Below are 21,186 nucleotides of genomic sequence, written 5' to 3'. Positions count from 1 at the left end.
GGCGAGATGAGGCCCATTTCCGCTGAGGCTTCTCGAGGCTAATCACGTCTAACCACTGGAACTTCCAAAGGGTCCTTCACACCCTTGCTGCAACTCAAGAAGTTCCCCGACATACCCGTCTCCACTCGAGAGGAAGCACGTGGGGTCCCGCACACATCCAGGGGAGCCCCGTTTCCGCCTCCTAGCTCGAGATGAGGGATCCTTTCCCTGTTTCGTAGGGAAAGAATTCCCGGCGTTCCCGTCGCATCTCAAGAGGAGGCACTCTCCACAGGAAAGGCGAGAGGAACTCCAGGGTCGTGCCACCATTCCAAGAGTCCCCCAGATGTGTCAGTCCATTCCAGAGGAACCTGTTTTCCCTGCACTGCCTTGACGTTCAAGCCGAGGATCCACTCCCACCACGTGTGAACGTGGGACAGCCCTGTGGGAAAGCCTCGTGGGAAAGCCTCGTGGGAAAGACTCGAGGGAAAACCATAGATCCTTTGATCCACGCGGCGGACTGCGTGACACTGCTGCTACCGCTCTAGAGGAAAGCGCAAGTGCATGCCCGCATACGAGACGAGGACTGACTCCCCTGGGGAGACTCAAGAAGTACCCCAAGATCCATGTCAGCACTGAAGAGGAATCCTCAGGTTCCGGCCCCGACTCCACACAAGGTCTTAGGCCCCGGCATCGACGGGAGAGGAATGCCGAGAGGCCCCCGAGGAACTCGCATGGGGACTGGCCTTTCCTGAGGCCACCAGAGCGGGTCCCTGAGGTCCCCGTCGTAAGTCGAGAGCACCTGCCGCAACTCGAGAAAATCCAGGAGGTTTTGCCCTCCAGGCGAGATGAGGCCCATTTCCGCTGAGGCTTCTCGAGTCTAATCACGTCTAACCACTGGAACTTCCAAAGGGTCCTTCACACCCTTGCTGCAACTCAAGAAGTTCCCCGACATACCCGTCTCCACTCGAGAGGAAGCACGTGGGGTCCCGCACACATCCAGGGGAGCCCCGTTTCCGCCTCCTAGCTCGAGATGAGGGATCCTTTCCCTGTTTCGTAGGGAAAGAATTCCCGGCGTTCCCGTCGCATCTCAAGAGGAGGCGCTCTCCACAGGAAAGGCGAGAGGAACTCCAGGGTCGTGCCACCATTCCAAGAGTCCCCCAGATGTGTCAGTCCATTCCAGAGGAACCTGTTTTCCCTGCACTGCCTTGACGTTCAAGCCGAGGATCGACTCCCACCACGTGTGCACGTGGGACAGCCCTGTGGGAAAGCCTCGTGGGAAAGCCTCGTGGGAAAGACTCGAGGGAAAACCATAGATCCTTTGATCCATTGGGCTGACTGCTGACACTGCTGCTACCGCTCTGGAGGAAAGCGCAAGTGCATGCCCGCATTCGAGACGAGGACTGACTCCCCTGGGGAGACTCCAGAAGTACCCCAAGATCCATGTCAGCACTGGAGAGGAATCCTCAGGTTCCGGCCCCGACTCCACACAAGGTCTTAGGCCCCGGCATCGACGGGAGAGGAATCCCGAGAGGCCCCCGAGGAACTCGCATGGGGACTGGCCTTTCCTGAGGCCACCATAGCGGGTCCCTGAGGTCCCCGTCGTAAGTCGAGAGCACCTGCCGCAACTCGAGAAAATCCAGGAGGTTTTGCCCTCCAGGCGAGATGAGGCCCATTTCCGCTGAGGCTTCTCGAGGCTAATCACGTCTAACCACTGGAACTTCCAAAGGGTCCTTCACACCCTTGCTGCAACTCAAGAAGTTCCCCGACATACCCGTCTCCACTCGAGAGGAAGCACGTGGGGTCCCGCACACATCCAGGGGAGCCCCGTTTCCGCCTCCTAGCTCGAGATGAGGGATCCTTTCCCTGTTTCGTAGGGAAAGAATTCCCGGCGTTCCCGTCGCATCTCAAGAGGAGGCACTCTCCACAGGAAAGGCGAGAGGAACTCCAGGGTCGTGCCACCATTCCAAGAGTCCCCCAGATGTGTCAGTCCATTCCAGAGGAACCTGTTTTCCCTGCACTGCCTTGACGTTCAAGCCGAGGATCGACTCCCACCACGTGTGCACGTGGGACAGCCCTGTGGGAAAGCCTCGTGGGAAAGCCTCGTGGGAAAGACTCGAGGGAAAACCATAGATCCTTTGATCCACGCGGCGGACTGCGTGACACTGCTGCTACCGCTCTAGAGGAAAGCGCAAGTGCATGCCCGCATACGAGACGAGGACTGACTCCCCTGGGGAGACTCCAGAAGTACCCCAAGATACATGTCAGCACTGAAGAGGAATCCTCAGGTTCCGGCCCCGACTCCACACAAGGTCTTAGGCCCCGGCATCGACGGGAGAGGAATCCCGAGAGGCCCCCGAGGAACTCGCATGGGGACTGGCCTTTCCTGAGGCCACCAGAGCGTGTCCCTGAGGTCCCCGTCGTAAGTCGAGAGCACCTGCCGCAACTCGAGAAAATCCAGGAGGTTTTGCCCTCCAGGCGAGATGAGGCCCATTTCCGCTGAGGCTTCTCGAGTCTAATCACGTCTAACCACTGGAACTTCCAAAGGGTCCTTCACACCCTTGCTGCAACTCAAGAAGTTCCCCGACATACCCGTCTCCACTCGAGAGGAAGCACGTGGGGTCCCGCACACATCCAGGGGAGCCCCGTTTCCGCCTCCTAGCTCGAGATGAGGGATCCTTTCCCTGTTTCGTAGGGAAAGAATTCCCGGCGTTCCCGTCGCATCTCAAGAGGAGGCGCTCTCCACAGGAAAGGCGAGAGGAACTCCAGGGTCGTGCCACCATTCCAAGAGTCCCCCAGATGTGTCAGTCCATTCCAGAGGAACCTGTTTTCCCTGCACTGCCTTGACGTTCAAGCCGAGGATCGACTCCCACCACGTGTGCACGTGGGACAGCCCTGTGGGAAAGCCTCGTGGGAAAGCCTCGTGGGAAAGACTCGAGGGAAAACCATAGATCCTTTGATCCATTGGGCTGACTGCGTGACACTGCTGCTACCGCTCTGGAGGAAAGCGCAAGTGCATGCCCGCATTCGAGACGAGGACTGACTCCCCTGGGGAGACTCCAGAAGTACCCCAAGATCCATGTCAGCACTGGAGAGGAATCCTCAGGTTCCGGCCCCGACTCCACACAAGGTCTTAGGGCCCGGCATCGACGGGAGAGGAATCCCGAGAGGCCCCCGTGGAACTCGCATGGGGACTGGCCTTTCCTGAGGCCACCAGAGCGGGTCCCTGAGGTCCCCGTCGTAAGTCGAGAGCACCTGCCGCAACTCGAGAAAATCCAGGAGGTTTTGCCCTCCAGGCGAGATGAGGCCCATTTCCGCTGAGGCTTCTCGAGGCTAATCACGTCTAACCACTGGAACTTCCAAAGGGTCCTTCACACCCTTGCTGCAACTCAAGAAGTTCCCCGACATACCCGTCTCCACTCGAGAGGAAGCACGTGGGGTCCCGCACACATCCAGGGGAGCCCCGTTTCCGCCTCCTAGCTCGAGATGAGGGATCCTTTCCCTGTTTCGTAGGGAAAGAATTCCCGGCGTTCCCGTCGCATCTCAAGAGGAGGCGCTCTCCACAGGAAAGGCGAGAGGAACTCCAGGGTCGTGCCACCATTCCAAGAGTCCCCCAGATGTGTCAGTCCATTCCAGAGGAACCTGTTTTCCCTGCACTGCCTTGACGTTCAAGCCGAGGATCCACTCCCACCACGTGTGCACGTGGGACAGCCCTGTGGGAAAGCCTCGTGGGAAAGCCTCGTGGGAAAGACTCGAGGGAAAACCATAGATCCTTTGATCCACGCGGCGGACTGCGTGACACTGCTGCTACCGCTCTGGAGGAAAGCGCAAGTGCATGCCCGCATTCGAGACGAGGACTGACTCCCCTGGGGAGACTCCAGAAGTACCCCAAGATCCATGTCAGCACTGGAGAGGAATCCTCAGGTTGCGGCCCCGACTCCACACAAGGTCTTAGGCCCCGGCATCGACGGGAGAGGAATCCCGAGAGGCCCCCGAGGAACTCGCATGGGGACTGGCCTTTCCTGAGGCCACCAGAGCGGGTCCCTGAGGTCCCCGTCGTAAGTCGAGAGCACCTGCCGCAACTCGAGAAAATCCAGGAGGTTTTGCCCTCCAGGCGAGATGAGGCCCATTTCCGCTGAGGCTTCTCGAGGCTAATCACGTCTAACCACTGGAACTTCCAAAGGGTCCTTCACACCCTTGCTGCAACTCAAGAAGTTCCCCGACATACCCGTCTCCACTCGAGAGGAAGCACGTGGGGTCCCGCACACATCCAGGGGAGCCCCGTTTCCGCCTCCTAGCTCGAGATGAGGGATCCTTTCCCTGTTTCGTAGGGAAAGAATTCCCGGCGTTCCCGTCGCATCTCAAGAGGAGGCACTCTCCACAGGAAAGGCGAGAGGAACTCCAGGGTCGTGCCACCATTCCAAGAGTCCCCCAGATGTGTCAGTCCATTCCAGAGGAACCTGTTTTCCCTGCACTGCCTTGACGTTCAAGCCGAGGATCCACTCCCACCACGTGTGAACGTGGGACAGCCCTGTGGGAAAGCCTCGTGGGAAAGCCTCGTGGGAAAGACTCGAGGGAAAACCATAGATCCTTTGATCCACGCGGCGGACTGCGTGACACTGCTGCTACCGCTCTAGAGGAAAGCGCAAGTGCATGCCCGCATACGAGACGAGGACTGACTCCCCTGGGGAGACTCCAGAAGTACCCCAAGATCCATGTCAGCACTGGAGAGGAATCCTCAGGTTCCGGCCCCGACTCCACACAAGGTCTTAGGCCCCGGCATCGACGGGAGAGGAATGCCGAGAGGCCCCCGAGGAACTCGCATGGGGACTGGCCTTTCCTGAGGCCACCAGAGCGGGTCCCTGAGGTCCCCGTCGTAAGTCGAGAGCACCTGCCGCAACTCGAGAAAATCCAGGAGGTTTTGCCCTCCAGGCGAGATGAGGCCCATTTCCGCTGAGGCTTCTCGAGTCTAATCACGTCTAACCACTGGAACTTCCAAAGGGTCCTTCACACCCTTGCTGCAACTCAAGAAGTTCCCCGACATACCCGTCTCCACTCGAGAGGAAGCACGTGGGGTCCCGCACACATCCAGGGGAGCCCCGTTTCCGCCTCCTAGCTCGAGATGAGGGATCCTTTCCCTGTTTCGTAGGGAAAGAATTCCCGGCGTTCCCGTCGCATCTCAAGAGGAGGCGCTCTCCACAGGAAAGGCGAGAGGAACTCCAGGGTCGTGCCACCATTCCAAGAGTCCCCCAGATGTGTCAGTCCATTCCAGAGGAACCTGTTTTCCCTGCACTGCCTTGACGTTCAAGCCGAGGATCGACTCCCACCACGTGTGCACGTGGGACAGCCCTGTGGGAAAGCCTCGTGGGAAAGCCTCGTGGGAAAGACTCGAGGGAAAACCATAGATCCTTTGATCCATTGGGCTGACTGCGTGACACTGCTGCTACCGCTCTGGAGGAAAGCGCAAGTGCATGCCCGCATTCGAGACGAGGACTGACTCCCCTGGGGAGACTCCAGAAGTACCCCAAGATCCATGTCAGCACTGGAGAGGAATCCTCAGGTTCCGGCCCCGACTCCACACAAGGTCTTAGGGCCCGGCATCGACGGGAGAGGAATCCCGAGAGGCCCCCGTGGAACTCGCATGGGGACTGGCCTTTCCTGAGGCCACCAGAGCGGTTCCCTGAGGTCCCCGTCGTAAGTCGAGAGCACCTGCCGCAACTCGAGAAAATCCAGGAGGTTTTGCCCTCCAGGCGAGATGAGGCCCATTTCCAATGAGGCTTCTCGAGGCTAATCACGTCTAACCACTGGAACTTCCAAAGGGTCCTTCACACCCTTGCTGCAACTCAAGAAGTTCCCCGACATACCCGTCTCCACTCGAGAGGAAGCACGTGGGGTCCCGCACACATCCAGGGGAGCCCCGTTTCCGCCTCCTAGCTCGAGATGAGGGATCCTTTCCCTGTTTCGTAGGGAAAGAATTCCCGGCGTTCCCGTCGCATCTCAAGAGGAGGCGCTCTCCACAGGAAAGGCGAGAGGAACTCCAGGGTCGTGCCACCATTCCAAGAGTCCCCCAGATGTGTCAGTCCATTCCAGAGGAACCTGTTTTCCCTGCACTGCCTTGACGTTCAAGCCGAGGATCCACTCCCACCACGTGTGCACGTGGGACAGCCCTGTGGGAAAGCCTCGTGGGAAAGCCTCGTGGGAAAGACTCGAGGGAAAACCATAGATCCTTTGATCCACGCGGCGGACTGCGTGACACTGCTGCTACCGCTCTGGAGGAAAGCGCAAGTGCATGCCCGCATTCGAGACGAGGACTGACTCCCCTGGGGAGACTCCAGAAGTACCCCAAGATCCATGTCAGCACTGGAGAGGAATCCTCAGGTTGCGGCCCCGACTCCACACAAGGTCTTAGGCCCCGGCATCGACGGGAGAGGAATCCCGAGAGGCCCCCGAGGAACTCGCATGGGGACTGGCCTTTCCTGAGGCCACCAGAGCGGGTCCCTGAGGTCCCCGTCGTAAGTCGAGAGCACCTGCCGCAACTCGAGAAAATCCAGGAGGTTTTGCCCTCCAGGCGAGATGAGGCCCATTTCCGCTGAGGCTTCTCGAGGCTAATCACGTCTAACCACTGGAACTTCCAAAGGGTCCTTCACACCCTTGCTGCAACTCAAGAAGTTCCCCGACATACCCGTCTCCACTCGAGAGGAAGCACGTGGGGTCCCGCACACATCCAGGGGAGCCCCGTTTCCGCCTCCTAGCTCGAGATGAGGGATCCTTTCCCTGTTTCGTAGGGAAAGAATTCCCGGCGTTCCCGTCGCATCTCAAGAGGAGGCACTCTCCACAGGAAAGGCGAGAGGAACTCCAGGGTCGTGCCACCATTCCAAGAGTCCCCCAGATGTGTCAGTCCATTCCAGAGGAACCTGTTTTCCCTGCACTGCCTTGACGTTCAAGCCGAGGATCCACTCCCACCACGTGTGAACGTGGGACAGCCCTGTGGGAAAGCCTCGTGGGAAAGCCTCGTGGGAAAGACTCGAGGGAAAACCATAGATCCTTTGATCCACGCGGCGGACTGCGTGACACTGCTGCTACCGCTCTAGAGGAAAGCGCAAGTGCATGCCCGCATACGAGACGAGGACTGACTCCCCTGGGGAGACTCAAGAAGTACCCCAAGATCCATGTCAGCACTGAAGAGGAATCCTCAGGTTCCGGCCCCGACTCCACACAAGGTCTTAGGCCCCGGCATCGACGGGAGAGGAATGCCGAGAGGCCCCCGAGGAACTCGCATGGGGACTGGCCTTTCCTGAGGCCACCAGAGCGGGTCCCTGAGGTCCCCGTCGTAAGTCGAGAGCACCTGCCGCAACTCGAGAAAATCCAGGAGGTTTTGCCCTCCAGGCGAGATGAGGCCCATTTCCGCTGAGGCTTCTCGAGTCTAATCACGTCTAACCACTGGAACTTCCAAAGGGTCCTTCACACCCTTGCTGCAACTCAAGAAGTTCCCCGACATACCCGTCTCCACTCGAGAGGAAGCACGTGGGGTCCCGCACACATCCAGGGGAGCCCCGTTTCCGCCTCCTAGCTCGAGATGAGGGATCCTTTCCCTGTTTCGTAGGGAAAGAATTCCCGGCGTTCCCGTCGCATCTCAAGAGGAGGCGCTCTCCACAGGAAAGGCGAGAGGAACTCCAGGGTCGTGCCACCATTCCAAGAGTCCCCCAGATGTGTCAGTCCATTCCAGAGGAACCTGTTTTCCCTGCACTGCCTTGACGTTCAAGCCGAGGATCGACTCCCACCACGTGTGCACGTGGGACAGCCCTGTGGGAAAGCCTCGTGGGAAAGCCTCGTGGGAAAGACTCGAGGGAAAACCATAGATCCTTTGATCCATTGGGCTGACTGCTGACACTGCTGCTACCGCTCTGGAGGAAAGCGCAAGTGCATGCCCGCATTCGAGACGAGGACTGACTCCCCTGGGGAGACTCCAGAAGTACCCCAAGATCCATGTCAGCACTGGAGAGGAATCCTCAGGTTCCGGCCCCGACTCCACACAAGGTCTTAGGCCCCGGCATCGACGGGAGAGGAATCCCGAGAGGCCCCCGAGGAACTCGCATGGGGACTGGCCTTTCCTGAGGCCACCATAGCGGGTCCCTGAGGTCCCCGTCGTAAGTCGAGAGCACCTGCCGCAACTCGAGAAAATCCAGGAGGTTTTGCCCTCCAGGCGAGATGAGGCCCATTTCCGCTGAGGCTTCTCGAGGCTAATCACGTCTAACCACTGGAACTTCCAAAGGGTCCTTCACACCCTTGCTGCAACTCAAGAAGTTCCCCGACATACCCGTCTCCACTCGAGAGGAAGCACGTGGGGTCCCGCACACATCCAGGGGAGCCCCGTTTCCGCCTCCTAGCTCGAGATGAGGGATCCTTTCCCTGTTTCGTAGGGAAAGAATTCCCGGCGTTCCCGTCGCATCTCAAGAGGAGGCACTCTCCACAGGAAAGGCGAGAGGAACTCCAGGGTCGTGCCACCATTCCAAGAGTCCCCCAGATGTGTCAGTCCATTCCAGAGGAACCTGTTTTCCCTGCACTGCCTTGACGTTCAAGCCGAGGATCCACTCCCACCACGTGTGAACGTGGGACAGCCCTGTGGGAAAGCCTCGTGGGAAAGCCTCGTGGGAAAGACTCGAGGGAAAACCATAGTTCCTTTGATCCACGCGGCGGACTGCGTGACACTGCTGCTACCGCTCTAGAGGAAAGCGCAAGTGCATGCCCGCATACGAGACGAGGACTGACTCCCCTGGGGAGACTCCAGAAGTACCCCAAGATACATGTCAGCACTGAAGAGGAATCCTCAGGTTCCGGCCCCGACTCCACACAAGGTCTTAGGCCCCGGCATCGACGGGAGAGGAATGCCGAGAGGCCCCCGAGGAACTCGCATGGGGACTGGCCTTTCCTGAGGCCACCAGAGCGTGTCCCTGAGGTCCCCGTCGTAAGTCGAGAGCACCTGCCGCAACTCGAGAAAATCCAGGAGGTTTTGCCCTCCAGGCGAGATGAGGCCCATTTCCGCTGAGGCTTCTCGAGTCTAATCACGTCTAACCACTGGAACTTCCAAAGGGTCCTTCACACCCTTGCTGCAACTCAAGAAGTTCCCCGACATACCCGTCTCCACTCGAGAGGAAGCACGTGGGGTCCCGCACACATCCAGGGGAGCCCCGTTTCCGCCTCCTAGCTCGAGATGAGGGATCCTTTCCCTGTTTCGTAGGGAAAGAATTCCCGGCGTTCCCGTCGCATCTCAAGAGGAGGTGCTCTCCACAGGAAAGGCGAGAGGAACTCCAGGGTCGTGCCACCATTCCAAGAGTCCCCCAGATGTGTCAGTCCATTCCAGAGGAACCTGTTTTCCCTGCACTGCCTTGACGTTCAAGCCGAGGATCCACTCCCACCACGTGTGCACGTGGGACAGCCCTGTGGGAAAGCCTCGTGGGAAAGCCTCGTGGGAAAGACTCGAGGGAAAACCATAGATCCTTTGATCCACGCGGCGGACTGCGTGACACTGCTGCTACCGCTCTGGAGGAAAGCGCAAGTGCATGCCCGCATTCGAGACGAGGACTGACTCCCCTGGGGAGACTCCAGAAGTACCCCAAGATCCATGTCAGCACTGGAGAGGAATCCTCAGGTTCCGGCCCCGACTCCACACAAGGTCTTAGGCCCCGGCATCGACGGGAGAGGAATCCCGATAGGCCCCCGAGGAACTCGCATGGGGACTGGCCTTTCCTGAGGCCACCAGAGCGGGTCCATGAGGTCCCCGTCGTAAGTCGAGAGCACCTGCCGCAACTCGAGAAAATCCAGGAGGTTTTGCCCTCCAGGCGAGATGAGGCCCATTTCCGCTGAGGCTTCTCGAGGCTAATCACGTCTAACCACTGGAACTTCCAAAGGGTCCTTCACACCCTTGCTGCAACTCAAGAAGTTCCCCGACATACCCGTCTCCACTCGAGAGGAAGCACGTGGGGTCCCGCACACATCCAGGGGAGCCCCGTTTCCGCCTCCTAGCTCGAGATGAGGGATCCTTTCCCTGTTTCGTAGGGAAAGAATTCCCGGCGTTCCCGTCACATCTCAAGAGGAGGCACTCTCCACAGGAAAGGCGAGAGGAACTCCAGGGTCGTGCCACCATTCCAAGAGTCCCCCAGATGTGTCAGTCCATTCCAGAGGAACCTGTTTTCCCTGCACTGCCTTGACGTTCAAGCCGAGGATCCACTCCCACCACGTGTGAACGTGGGACAGCCCTGTGGGAAAGCCTCGTGGGAAAGCCTCGTGGGAAAGACTCGAGGGAAAACCATAGATCCTTTGATCCACGCGGCGGACTGCGTGACACTGCTGCTACCGCTCTAGAGGAAAGCGCAAGTGCATGCCCGCATACGAGACGAGGACTGACTCCCCTGGGGAGACTCCAGAAGTACCCCAAGATCCATGTCAGCACTGGAGAGGAATCCTCAGGTTCCGGCCCCGACTCCACACAAGGTCTTAGGCCCCGGCATCGACGGGAGAGGAATGCCGAGAGGCCCCCGAGGAACTCGCATGGGGACTGGCCTTTCCTGAGGCCACCAGAGCGGGTCCCTGAGGTCCCCGTCGTAAGTCGAGAGCACCTGCCGCAACTCGAGAAAATCCAGGAGGTTTTGCCCTCCAGGCGAGATGAGGCCCATTTCCGCTGAGGCTTCTCGAGTCTAATCACGTCTAACCACTGGAACTTCCAAAGGGTCCTTCACACCCTTGCTGCAACTCAAGAAGTTCCCCGACATACCCGTCTCCACTCGAGAGGAAGCACGTGGGGTCCCGCACACATCCAGGGGAGCCCCGTTTCCGCCTCCTAGCTCGAGATGAGGGATCCTTTCCCTGTTTCGTAAGAAAGAATTCCCGGCGTTCCCGTCGCATCTCAAGAGGAGGCACTCTCCACAGGAAAGGCGAGAGGAACTCCAGGGTCGTGCCACCATTCCAAGAGTCCCCCAGATGTGTCAGTCCATTCCAGAGGAACCTGTTTTCCCTGCACTGCCTTGACGTTCAAGCCGAGGATCCACTCCCACCACGTGTGAACGTGGGACAGCCCTGTGGGAAAGCCTCGTGGGAAAGCCTCGTGGGAAAGACTCGAGGGAAAACCATAGACCCTTTGATCCACGCGGCGGACTGCGTGACACTGCTGCTACCGCTCTAGAGGAAAGCGCAAGTGCATGCCCGCATTCGAGACGAGGACTGACTCCCCTGGGGAGACTCCAGAAGTACCCCAAGATACATGTCAGCACTGAAGAGGAATCCTCAGGTTCCGGCCCCGACTCCACACAAGGTCTAAGGCCCCGGCATCGACGGGAGAGGAATGCCGAGAGGCCCCCGAGGAACTCGCATGGGGACTGGCCTTTCCTGAGGCCACCAGAGCGGGTCCCTGAGGTCCCCGTCGTAAGTCGAGAGCACCTGCCGCAACTCGAGAAAATCCAGGAGGTTTTGCCCTCCAGGCGAGATGAGGCCCATTTCCGCTGAGGCTTCTCGAGTCTAATCACGTCTAACCACTGGAACTTCCAAAGGGTCCTTCACACCCTTGCTGCAACTCAAGAAGTTCCCCGACATACCCGTCTCCACTCGAGAGGAAGCACGTGGGGTCCCGCACACATCCAGGGGAGCCCCGTTTCCGCCTCCTAGCTCGAGATGAGGGATCCTTTCCCTGTTTCGTAGGGAAAGAATTCCCGGCGTTCCCGTCGCATCTCAAGAGGAGGCGCTCTCCACAGGAAAGGCGAGAGGAACTCCAGGGTCGTGCCACCATTCCAAGAGTCCCCCAGATGTGTCAGTCCATTCCAGAGGAACCTGTTTTCCCTGCACTGCCTTGACGTTCAAGCCGAGGATCGACTCCCACCACGTGTGAACGTGGGACAGCCCTGTGGGAAAGCCTCGTGGGAAAGCCTCGTGGGAAAGACTCGAGGGAAAACCATAGATCCTTTGATCCATTGGGCTGACTGCGTGACACTGCTGCTACCGCTCTGGAGGAAAGCGCAAGTGCATGCCCGCATTCGAGACGAGGACTGACTCCCCTGGGGAGACTCCAGAAGTACCCCAAGATCCATGTCAGCACTGGAGAGGAATCCTCAGGTTCCGGCCCCGACTCCACACAAGGTCTTAGGGCCGGGCATCGACGGGAGAGGAATCCCGAGAGGCCCCCGTGGAACTCGCATGGGGACTGGCCTTTCCTGAGGCCACCAGAGCGTTTCCCTGAGGTCCCCGTCGTAAGTCGAGAGCACCTGCCGCAACTCGAGAAAATCCAGGAGGTTTTGCCCTCCAGGCGAGATGAGGCCCATTTCCGCTGAGGCTTCTCGAGGCTAATCACGTCTAACCACTGGAACTTCCAAAGGGTCCTTCACACCCTTGCTGCAACTCAAGAAGTTCCCCGACATACCCGTCTCCACTCGAGAGGAAGCACGTGGGGTCCCGCACACATCCAGGGGAGCCCCGTTTCCGCCTCCTAGCTCGAGATGAGGGATCCTTTCCCTGTTTCGTAGGGAAAGAATTCCCGGCGTTCCCGTCGCATCTCAAGAGGAGGCGCTCTCCACAGGAAAGGCGAGAGGAACTCCAGGGTCGTGCCACCATTCCAAGAGTCCCCCAGATGTGTCAGTCCATTCCAGAGGAACCTGTTTTCCCTGCACTGCCTTGACGTTCAAGCCGAGGATCCACTCCCACCACGTGTGCACGTGGGACAGCCCTGTGGGAAAGCCTCGTGGGAAAGCCTCGTGGGAAAGACTCGAGGGAAAACCATAGATCCTTTGATCCACGCGGCGGACTGCGTGACACTGCTGCTACCGCTCTGGAGGAAAGCGCAAGTGCATGCCCGCATTCGAGACGAGGACTGACTCCCCTGGGGAGACTCCAGAAGTACCCCAAGATCCATGTCAGCACTGGAGAGGAATCCTCAGGTTCCGGCCCCGACTCCACACAAGGTCTTAGGCCCCGGCATCGACGGGAGAGGAATCCCGAGAGGCCCCCGAGGAACTCGTATGGGGACTGGCCTTTCCTGAGGCCACCAGAGCGGGTCCCTGAGGTCCCCGTCGTAAGTCGAGAGCACCTGCCGCAACTCGAGAAAATCCAGGAGGTTTTGCCCTCCAGGCGAGATGAGGCCCATTTCCGCTGAGGCTTCTCGAGGCTAATCACGTCTAACCACTGGAACTTCCAAAGGGTCCTTCACACCCTTGCTGCAACTCAAGAAGTTCCCCGACATACCCGTCTCCACTCGAGAGGAAGCACGTGGGGTCCCGCACACATCCAGGGGAGCCCCGTTTCCGCCTCCTAGCTCGAGATGAGGGATCCTTTCCCTGTTTCGTAGGGAAAGAATTCCCGGCGTTCCCGTCGCATCTCAAGAGGAGGCACTCTCCACAGGAAAGGCGAGAGGAACTCCAGGGTCGTGCCACCATTCCAAGAGTCCCCCAGATGTGTCAGTCCATTCCAGAGGAACCTGTTTTCCCTGCACTGCCTTGACGTTCAAGCCGAAGATCCACTCCCACCACGTGTGAACGTGGGACAGCCCTGTGGGAAAGCCTCGTGGGAAAGCCTCGTGGGAAAGACTCGAGGGAAAACCATAGATCCTTTGATCCACGCGGCGGACTGCGTGACACTGCTGCTACCGCTCTAGAGGAAAGCGCAAGTGCATGCCCGCATACGAGACGAGGACTGACTCCCCTGGGGAGACTCCAGAAGTACCCCAAGATACATGTCAGCACTGAAGAGGAATCCTCAGGTTCCGGCCCCGACTCCACACAAGGTCTTAGGCCCCGGCATCGACGGGAGAGGAATGCCGAGAGGCCCCCGAGGAACTCGCATGGGGACTGGCCTTTCCTGAGGCCACCAGAGCGGGTCCCTGAGGTCCCCGTCGTAAGTCGAGAGCACCTGCCGCAACTCGAGAAAATCCAGGAGGTTTTGCCCTCCAGGCGAGATGAGGCCCATTTCCGCTGAGGCTTCTCGAGTCTAATCACGTCTAACCACTGGAACTTCCAAAGGGTCCTTCACACCCTTGCTGCAACTCAAGAAGTTCCCCGACATACCCGTCTCCACTCGAGAGGAAGCACGTGGGGTCCCGCACACATCCAGGGGAGCCCCGTTTCCGCCTCCTAACTCGAGATGAGGGATCCTTTCCCTGTTTCGTAGGGAAAGAATTCCCGGCGTTCCCGTCGCATCTCAAGAGGAGGCGCTCTCCACAGGAAAGGCGAGAGGAACTCCAGGGTCGTGCCACCATTCCAAGAGTCCCCCAGATGTGTCAGTCCATTCCAGAGGAACCTGTTTTCCCTGCACTGCCTTGACGTTCAAGCCGAGGATCGACTCCCACCACGTGTGCACGTGGGACAGCCCTGTGGGAAAGCCTCGTGGGAAAGCCTCGTGGGAAAGACTCGAGGGAAAACCATAGATCCTTTGATCCATTGGGCTGACTGCGTGACACTGCTGCTACCGCTCTGGAGGAAAGCGCAAGTGCATGCCCGCATTCGAGACGAGGACTGACTCCCCTGGGGAGACTCCAGAAGTACCCCAAGATCCATGTCAGCACTGGAGAGGAATCCTCAGGTTCCGGCCCCGACTCCACACAAGGTCTTAGGGCCCGGCATCGACGGGAGAGGAATCCCGAGAGGCCCCCGTGGAACTCGCATGGGGACTGGCCTTTCCTGAGGCCACCAGAGCGGTTCCCTGAGGTCCCCGTCGTAAGTCGAGAGCACCTGCCGCAACTCGAGAAAATCCAGGAGGTTTTGCCCTCCAGGCGAGATGAGGCCCATTTCCAATGAGGCTTCTCGAGGCTAATCACGTCTAACCACTGGAACTTCCAAAGGGTCCTTCACACCCTTGCTGCAACTCAAGAAGTTCCCCGACATACCCGTCTCCACTCGAGAGGAAGCACGTGGGGTCCCGCACACATCCAGGGGAGCCCCGTTTCCGCCTCCTAGCTCGAGATGAGGGATCCTTTCCCTGTTTCGTAGGGAAAGAATTCCCGGCGTTCCCGTCGCATCTCAAGAGGAGGCGCTCTCCACAGGAAAGGCGAGAGGAACTCCAGGGTCGTGCCACCATTCCAAGAGTCCCCCAGATGTGTCAGTCCATTCAAGAGGAACCTGTTTTCCCTGCACTGCCTTGACGTTCAAGCCGAGGATCCACTCCCACCACGTGTGCACGTGGGACAGCCCTGTGGGAAAGCCTCGTGGGAAAGCCTCGTGGGAAAGACTCGAGGGAAAACCATAGATCCTTTGATCCACGCGGCGGACTGCGTGACACTGCTGCTACCGCTCTGGAGGAAAGCGCAAGTGCATGCCCGCATTCGAGACGAGGACTGACTCCCCTGGGGAGACTCCAGAAGTACCCCAAGATCCATGTCAGCACTGGAGAGGAATCCTCAGGTTCCGGCCCCGACTCCACACAAGGTCTTAGGCCCCGGCATTGACGGGAGAGGAATCCCGAGAGGCCCCCGAGGAACTCGCATGGGGACTGGCCTTTCCTGAGGCCACCAGAGCGGGTCCCTGAGGTCCCCGTCGTAAGTCGAGAGCACCTGCCGCAACTCGAGAAAATCCAGGAGGTTTTGCCCTCCAGGCGAGATGAGGCCCATTTCCGCTGAGGCTTCTCGAGGCTAATCACGTCTAACCACTGGAACTTCCAAAGGGTCCTTCACACCCTTGCTGCAACTCAAGAAGTTCCCCGACATACCCGTCTCCACTCGAGAGGAAGCACGTGGGGTCCCGCACACATCCAGGGGAGCCCCGTTTCCGCCTCCTAGCTCGAGATGAGGGATCCTTTCCCTGTTTCGTAGGGAAAGAATTCCCGGCGTTCCCGTCGCATCTCAAGAGGAGGCACTCTCCACAGGAAAGGCGAGAGGAACTCCAGGGTCGTGCCACCATTCCAAGAGTCCCCCAGATGTGTCAGTCCATTCCAGAGGAACCTGTTTTCCCTGCACTGCCTTGACGTTCAAGCCGAGGATCCACTCCCACCACGTGTGCACGTGGGACAGCCCTGTGGGAAAGCCTCGTGGGAAAGCCTCGTGGGAAAGACTCGAGAGAAAACCATAGATCCTTTGATCCACGCGTCGGACTGCGTGACACTGCTGCTACCGCTCTGGAGGAAAGCGCAAGTGCATGCCCGCATTCGAGACGAGGACTGACTCCCCTGGGGAGACTCCAGAAGTACCCCAAGATCCATGTCAGCACTGGAGAGGAATCCTCAGGTTCCGGACCCGACTCCACACAAGGTCTTAGGCCCCGGCATCGACGGGAGAGGAATGCCGAGAGGCCCCCGAGGAACTCGCATGGGGACTGGCCTTTCCTGAGGCCACCAGAGCGGGTCCCTGAGGTCCCCGTCGTAAGTCGAGAGCACCTGCCGCAACTCGAGAAAATCCAGGAGGTTTTGCCCTCCAGGCGAGATGAGGTCCATTTCCGCTGAGGCTTCTCGAGGCCAATCACATCTAACCACTGGAAATTCCAAAGGGTCCTTCACACCCTTGCTGCAACTCAAGAAGTTCCCCGACATACACGTCTCCACTCGAGAGGAAGCACGTGGGGTCCCGCACACATCCAGGGGAGCCCCGTTTCCGCCTCCTAGCTCGAGATGAGGGATCCTTTCCCTGTTTCGTAGGGAAAGAATTCCCGGCGTTCCCGTCGCATCTCAAGAGGAGGCGCTCTCCACAGGAAAGGCGAGAGGAACTCCAGGGTCGTGCCACCATTCCACGAGTCCCCCAGATGTGTCAGTCCATTCTAGAGGAACCTGTTATCCCTGCACTGCCTTGACGTTCAAGCCGAGGATCGATTCCCACCACGTGTGCACGTGGGACAGCCCTGCGGGAAAGCCTCGTGGGAAAGCCTCGTGGGAAAGACTCGAGGGAAAACCATAGATCCTTTGATCCACGCGGCGGACTGCGTGACACTGCTGCTACCGCTCTGGAGGAAAGCGCAAGTGCATGCCCGCATTCGAGACGAGGACTGACTCCCCTGGGGAGACTCCAGAAGTACCCCAAGATCCATGTCAGCACTGGAGAGGAATCCTCAGGTTCCGGCCCCGACTCCACACAAGGTCTTAGGCCCCGGCATCGACGGGAGAGGAATGCCGAGAGGCCCCCGAGGAACTCGCATGGGGACTGGCCTTTCCTGAGGCCACCAGAGCGGGTCCCTGTGGTCCCCGTCGTAAGTCGAGAGCACCTGCCGCAACTCGAGAAAATCCAGGAGGTTTTGCCCTCCAGGCGAGATGAGGCCCATTTCCGCTGAGGCTTCTCGAGGCTAATCACGTCTAACCACTGGAACTTCCAAAGGGTCCTTCACACCCTTGCTGCAACTCAAGAAGTTCCCCGACATACCCGTCTCCACTCGAGAGGAAGCACGTGGGGTCCCGCACACATCCAGGGGAGCCCCGTTTCCGCCTCCTAGCTCGAGATGAGGGATCCTTTCCCTGTTTCGTAGGGAAAGAATTCCAGGCGTTCCCGTCGCATCTCAAGAGGAGGCCCTCTCCACAGGAAAGGCGAGAGGAACTCCAGGGTCGTGCCACCATTCCAAGAGTCCCCCAGATGTGTCAGTCCATTCCAGAGGAACCTGTTTTCCCTGCACTGCCTTGACGTTCAAGCCGAGGATCCACTCCCACCACGTGTGCACGTGGGACAGCCCTGTGGGAAAGCCTCGTGGGAAAGCCTCGTGGGAAAGACTCGAGGGAAAACCATAGATCCTTTGATCCACGCGGCGGACTGCGTGACACTGCTGCTACCGCTCTGGAGGAAAGCGCAAGTGCATGCCCGCATTCGAGACGAGGACTGACTCCCCTGGGGAGACTCCAGAAGTACCCCAAGATCCATGTCAGCACTGGAGAGGAATGCTCAGGTTCCGGCCCCGACTCCACACAAGGTCTTAGGCCCCGGCATCGACGGGAGAGGAATGCCGAGAGGCCCCCGAGGAACTCGCATGGGGACTGGCCTTTCCTGAGGCCACCAGAGCGGGTCCCTGAGGTCCCCGTCGTAAGTCGAGAGCACCTGCCGCAACTCGAGAAAATCCAGGAGGTTTTGCCCTCCAGGCGAGATGAGGCCCATTTCCGCTGAGGCTTCTCGAGGCTAATCACGTCTAACCACTGGAACTTCCAAAGGGCCTTTCACACCCTTGCTGCAACTCAAGAAGTTCCCCGACATACCCGACTCCACTCGAGAGGAAGCACGTGGGGTCCCGCACACATCCAGGGGAGCCCCGTTTCCGCCTCCTAGCTCGAGATGAGGGATCCTTTCCCTGTTTCGTAGGGAAAGAATTCCCGGCGTTCCCGTCGCATCTCAAGAGGAGGCGCTCTCCACAGGAAAGGCGAGAGGAACTCCAGGGTCGTGCCACCATTCCAAGAGTCCCCCAGATGTGTCAGTCCATTCCAGAGGAACCTGTTTTCCCTTCACTGCCTTGACGTTCAAGCCGAGGATCCACTCCCACCACGTGTGCACGTGGGACAGCCCTGTGGGAAAGCCTCGTGGGAAAGCCTCGTGGGAAAGACTCGAGGGAAAACCATAGATCCTTTGATCCACGCGGCGGACTGCGTGACACTGCTGCTACCGCTCTGGAGGAAAGCGCAAGTGCATGCCCGCATTCGAGACGAGGACTGACTCCCATGGGGAGGCTCCAGAAGTACCCCAAGATCCATGTCAGCACTGGAGAGGAATCCTCAGGTTCCGGCCCCGACTCCACACAAGGTCTTAGGCCCCGGCATCGACGGGAGAGGAATGCCGAGAGGCCCCCGAGGAACTCGCATGGGGACTGGCCTTTCCTGAAGCCACCAGAGCGGGTCCCTGAGGTCCCCGTCGTAAGTCGAGAGCACCTGCCACAACTCGAGAAAATCCAGGAGGTTTTGCCCTCCAGGCGAGATGAGGTCCATTTCCGCTGAGGCTTCTCGAGGCCAATCACATCTAACCACTGGAAATTCCAAAGGGTCCTTCACACCCTTGCTGCAACTCAAGAAGTTCCCCGACATACCCGTCTCCACTCGAGAGGAAGCACGTGGGGTCCCGCACACATCCAGGGGAGCCCCGTTTCCGCCTCCTAGCTCGAGATGAGGGATCCTTTCCCTGTTTCGTAGGGAAAGAATTCCCGGCGTTCCCGTCGCATCTCAAGAGGAGGCGCTCTCCACAGGAAAGGCGAGAGGAACTCCAGGGTCGTGCCACCATTCCACGAGTCCCCCAGATGTGTCAGTCCATTCCAGAGGAACCTGTTATCCCTGCACTGCCTTGACGTTCAAGCCGAGGATCGACTCCCACCACGTGTGCACGTGGGACAGCCCTGCGGGAAAGCCTCGTGGGAAAGACTCGTGGGAAAGACTCGAGGGAAAACCATAGATCCTTTGATCCATTGGGCTGACTGCGTGACACTGCTGCTACCGCTCTGGAGGAAAGCGCAAGTGCATGCCCGCATTCGAGACAAGGACTGACTCCCCTGGGGAGACTCCAGAAGTACCCCAAGATCCATGTCAGCACTGGAGAGGAATCCTCAGGTTCCGGCCCCGACTCCACACAAGGTCTTAGGCCCCGGCATCGACGGGAGAGGAATGCCGAGAGGCCCCCGAGGAACTCGCATGGGGACTGGCCTTTCCTGAGGCCACCAGAGCGGGTCCCTGAGGTCCCCGTCGTAAGTCGAGAGCACCTGCCGCAACTCGAGAAAATCCAGGAGGTTTTGCCCTCCAGGCGAGATGAGGCCCATTTCCGCTGAGGCTTCTCGAGGCTAATCACGTCTAACCACTGGAAATTCCAAAGGGTCCTTCACACCCTTGCTGCAACTCAAGAAGTTCCCCGACATACCCGTCTCCACTCGAGAGGAAGCACGTGGGGTCCCGCACACATCCAGGGGAGCCCCGTTTCCGCCTCCTAGCTCGAGATGAGGGATCCTTTCCCTGTTTCGTAGGGAAAGAATTCCCGGCGTTCCCGTCGCATCTCAAGAGGTGGCGCTCTCCACAGGAAAGGCGAGAGAAACTCCAGGGTCGTGGCACCATTCCAAGAGACCCCCAGATGTGTCAGTCCATTCCATAGGAACCTGTTTTCCCTGCACTGCCTGACGTTCAAGCCGAGGATCGACTCCCACCACGTGTGCACGTGGGACAGCCCTGTGGGAAAGCCTCGTGGGAAAGCCTCGTGGGAAAGACTCGAGGGAAAACAATAGATCCTTTGATCCACGCGGCGGACTGCGTGACACTGCTGCTACCGCTCTGGAGGAAAGCGCAAGTGCATGCCCGCATTCGAGACAAGGACTGACTCCCCTGGGGAGACTCCAGAAGTACCCCAAGATCCATGTCAGCACTGGAGAGGAATCCTCAGGTTCCGGCCCCGACTCCACACAAGGTCTTAGGCCCCGGCATCGACGGGAGAGGAATCCCGAGAGGCCCCCGAGGAACTCGCATGGGGACTGGCCTTTCCTGAGGCCACCAGAGAGGGTCCCTGAGGTCCCCGTCGTAAGTCGAGAGCACCTGCCGTAACTCGAGAAAATCCAGGAGGTTTTGACCTCCAGGCGAGATGAGGCCCATTTCCGCTGAGGCTTCTCGAGGCTAATCACGTCTAACCACTGGAACTTCCAAAGGGTCCTTCACACCCTTGCTGCAACTCAAGAAGTTCCCCGACATACCCGTCTCCACTCGAGAGGAAGCAAGTGGGGTCCCGCACACATCCAGGGGTGCCCCGTTTCCGCCTCCTAGCTCGAGATGAGGGATCCTTTCCCTGTTTCATAGGGAAAGAATTCCCGGCGTTCCCGTCGCATCTCAAGAGGAGGCGCTCTCCACAGGAAAGGCGAGAGGAACTGAAGGGTCGTGCCACCATTCCAAGAGTCCCCCAGATGTGTCAGTCCATTCCAGAGGAACCTGTTTTCCCTGCACTGCCTTGACGTTCAAACCGAGGATCGACTCCCACCACGTGTGCACGTGGGACAGCCCTGTGGGAAAGCCTCGTGGGAAAGCCTCGTGGGAAAGACTCGAGGGAAAACCATAGATCCTTTGATCCACGCGGCGGACTGCGTGACACTGCTGCTACCGCTCTGGAGGAAAGCGCAAGCGCATGCCCGCATTCGAGACGAGGACTGACTCCCCTGGGGAGACTCCAGAAGTACCCCAAGATCCATGTCAGCACTGGAGAGGAATCCTCAGGTTCCGGCCCCGACTCCACACAAGGTCTTAGGCCCCGGCATCGACGGGAGAGGAATCCCGAGAGGCCCCCGAGGAACTCGCATGGGGACTGGCCTTTCCTGAGGCCACCAG

This window comes from Ovis canadensis, chromosome 26 (assembly GCF_042477335.2).
Source record: "Ovis canadensis isolate MfBH-ARS-UI-01 breed Bighorn chromosome 26, ARS-UI_OviCan_v2, whole genome shotgun sequence".
Classification (NCBI taxonomy): domain Eukaryota; kingdom Metazoa; phylum Chordata; class Mammalia; order Artiodactyla; family Bovidae; genus Ovis; species Ovis canadensis.
Note: the sequence above shows the minus strand (reverse complement) of the source record.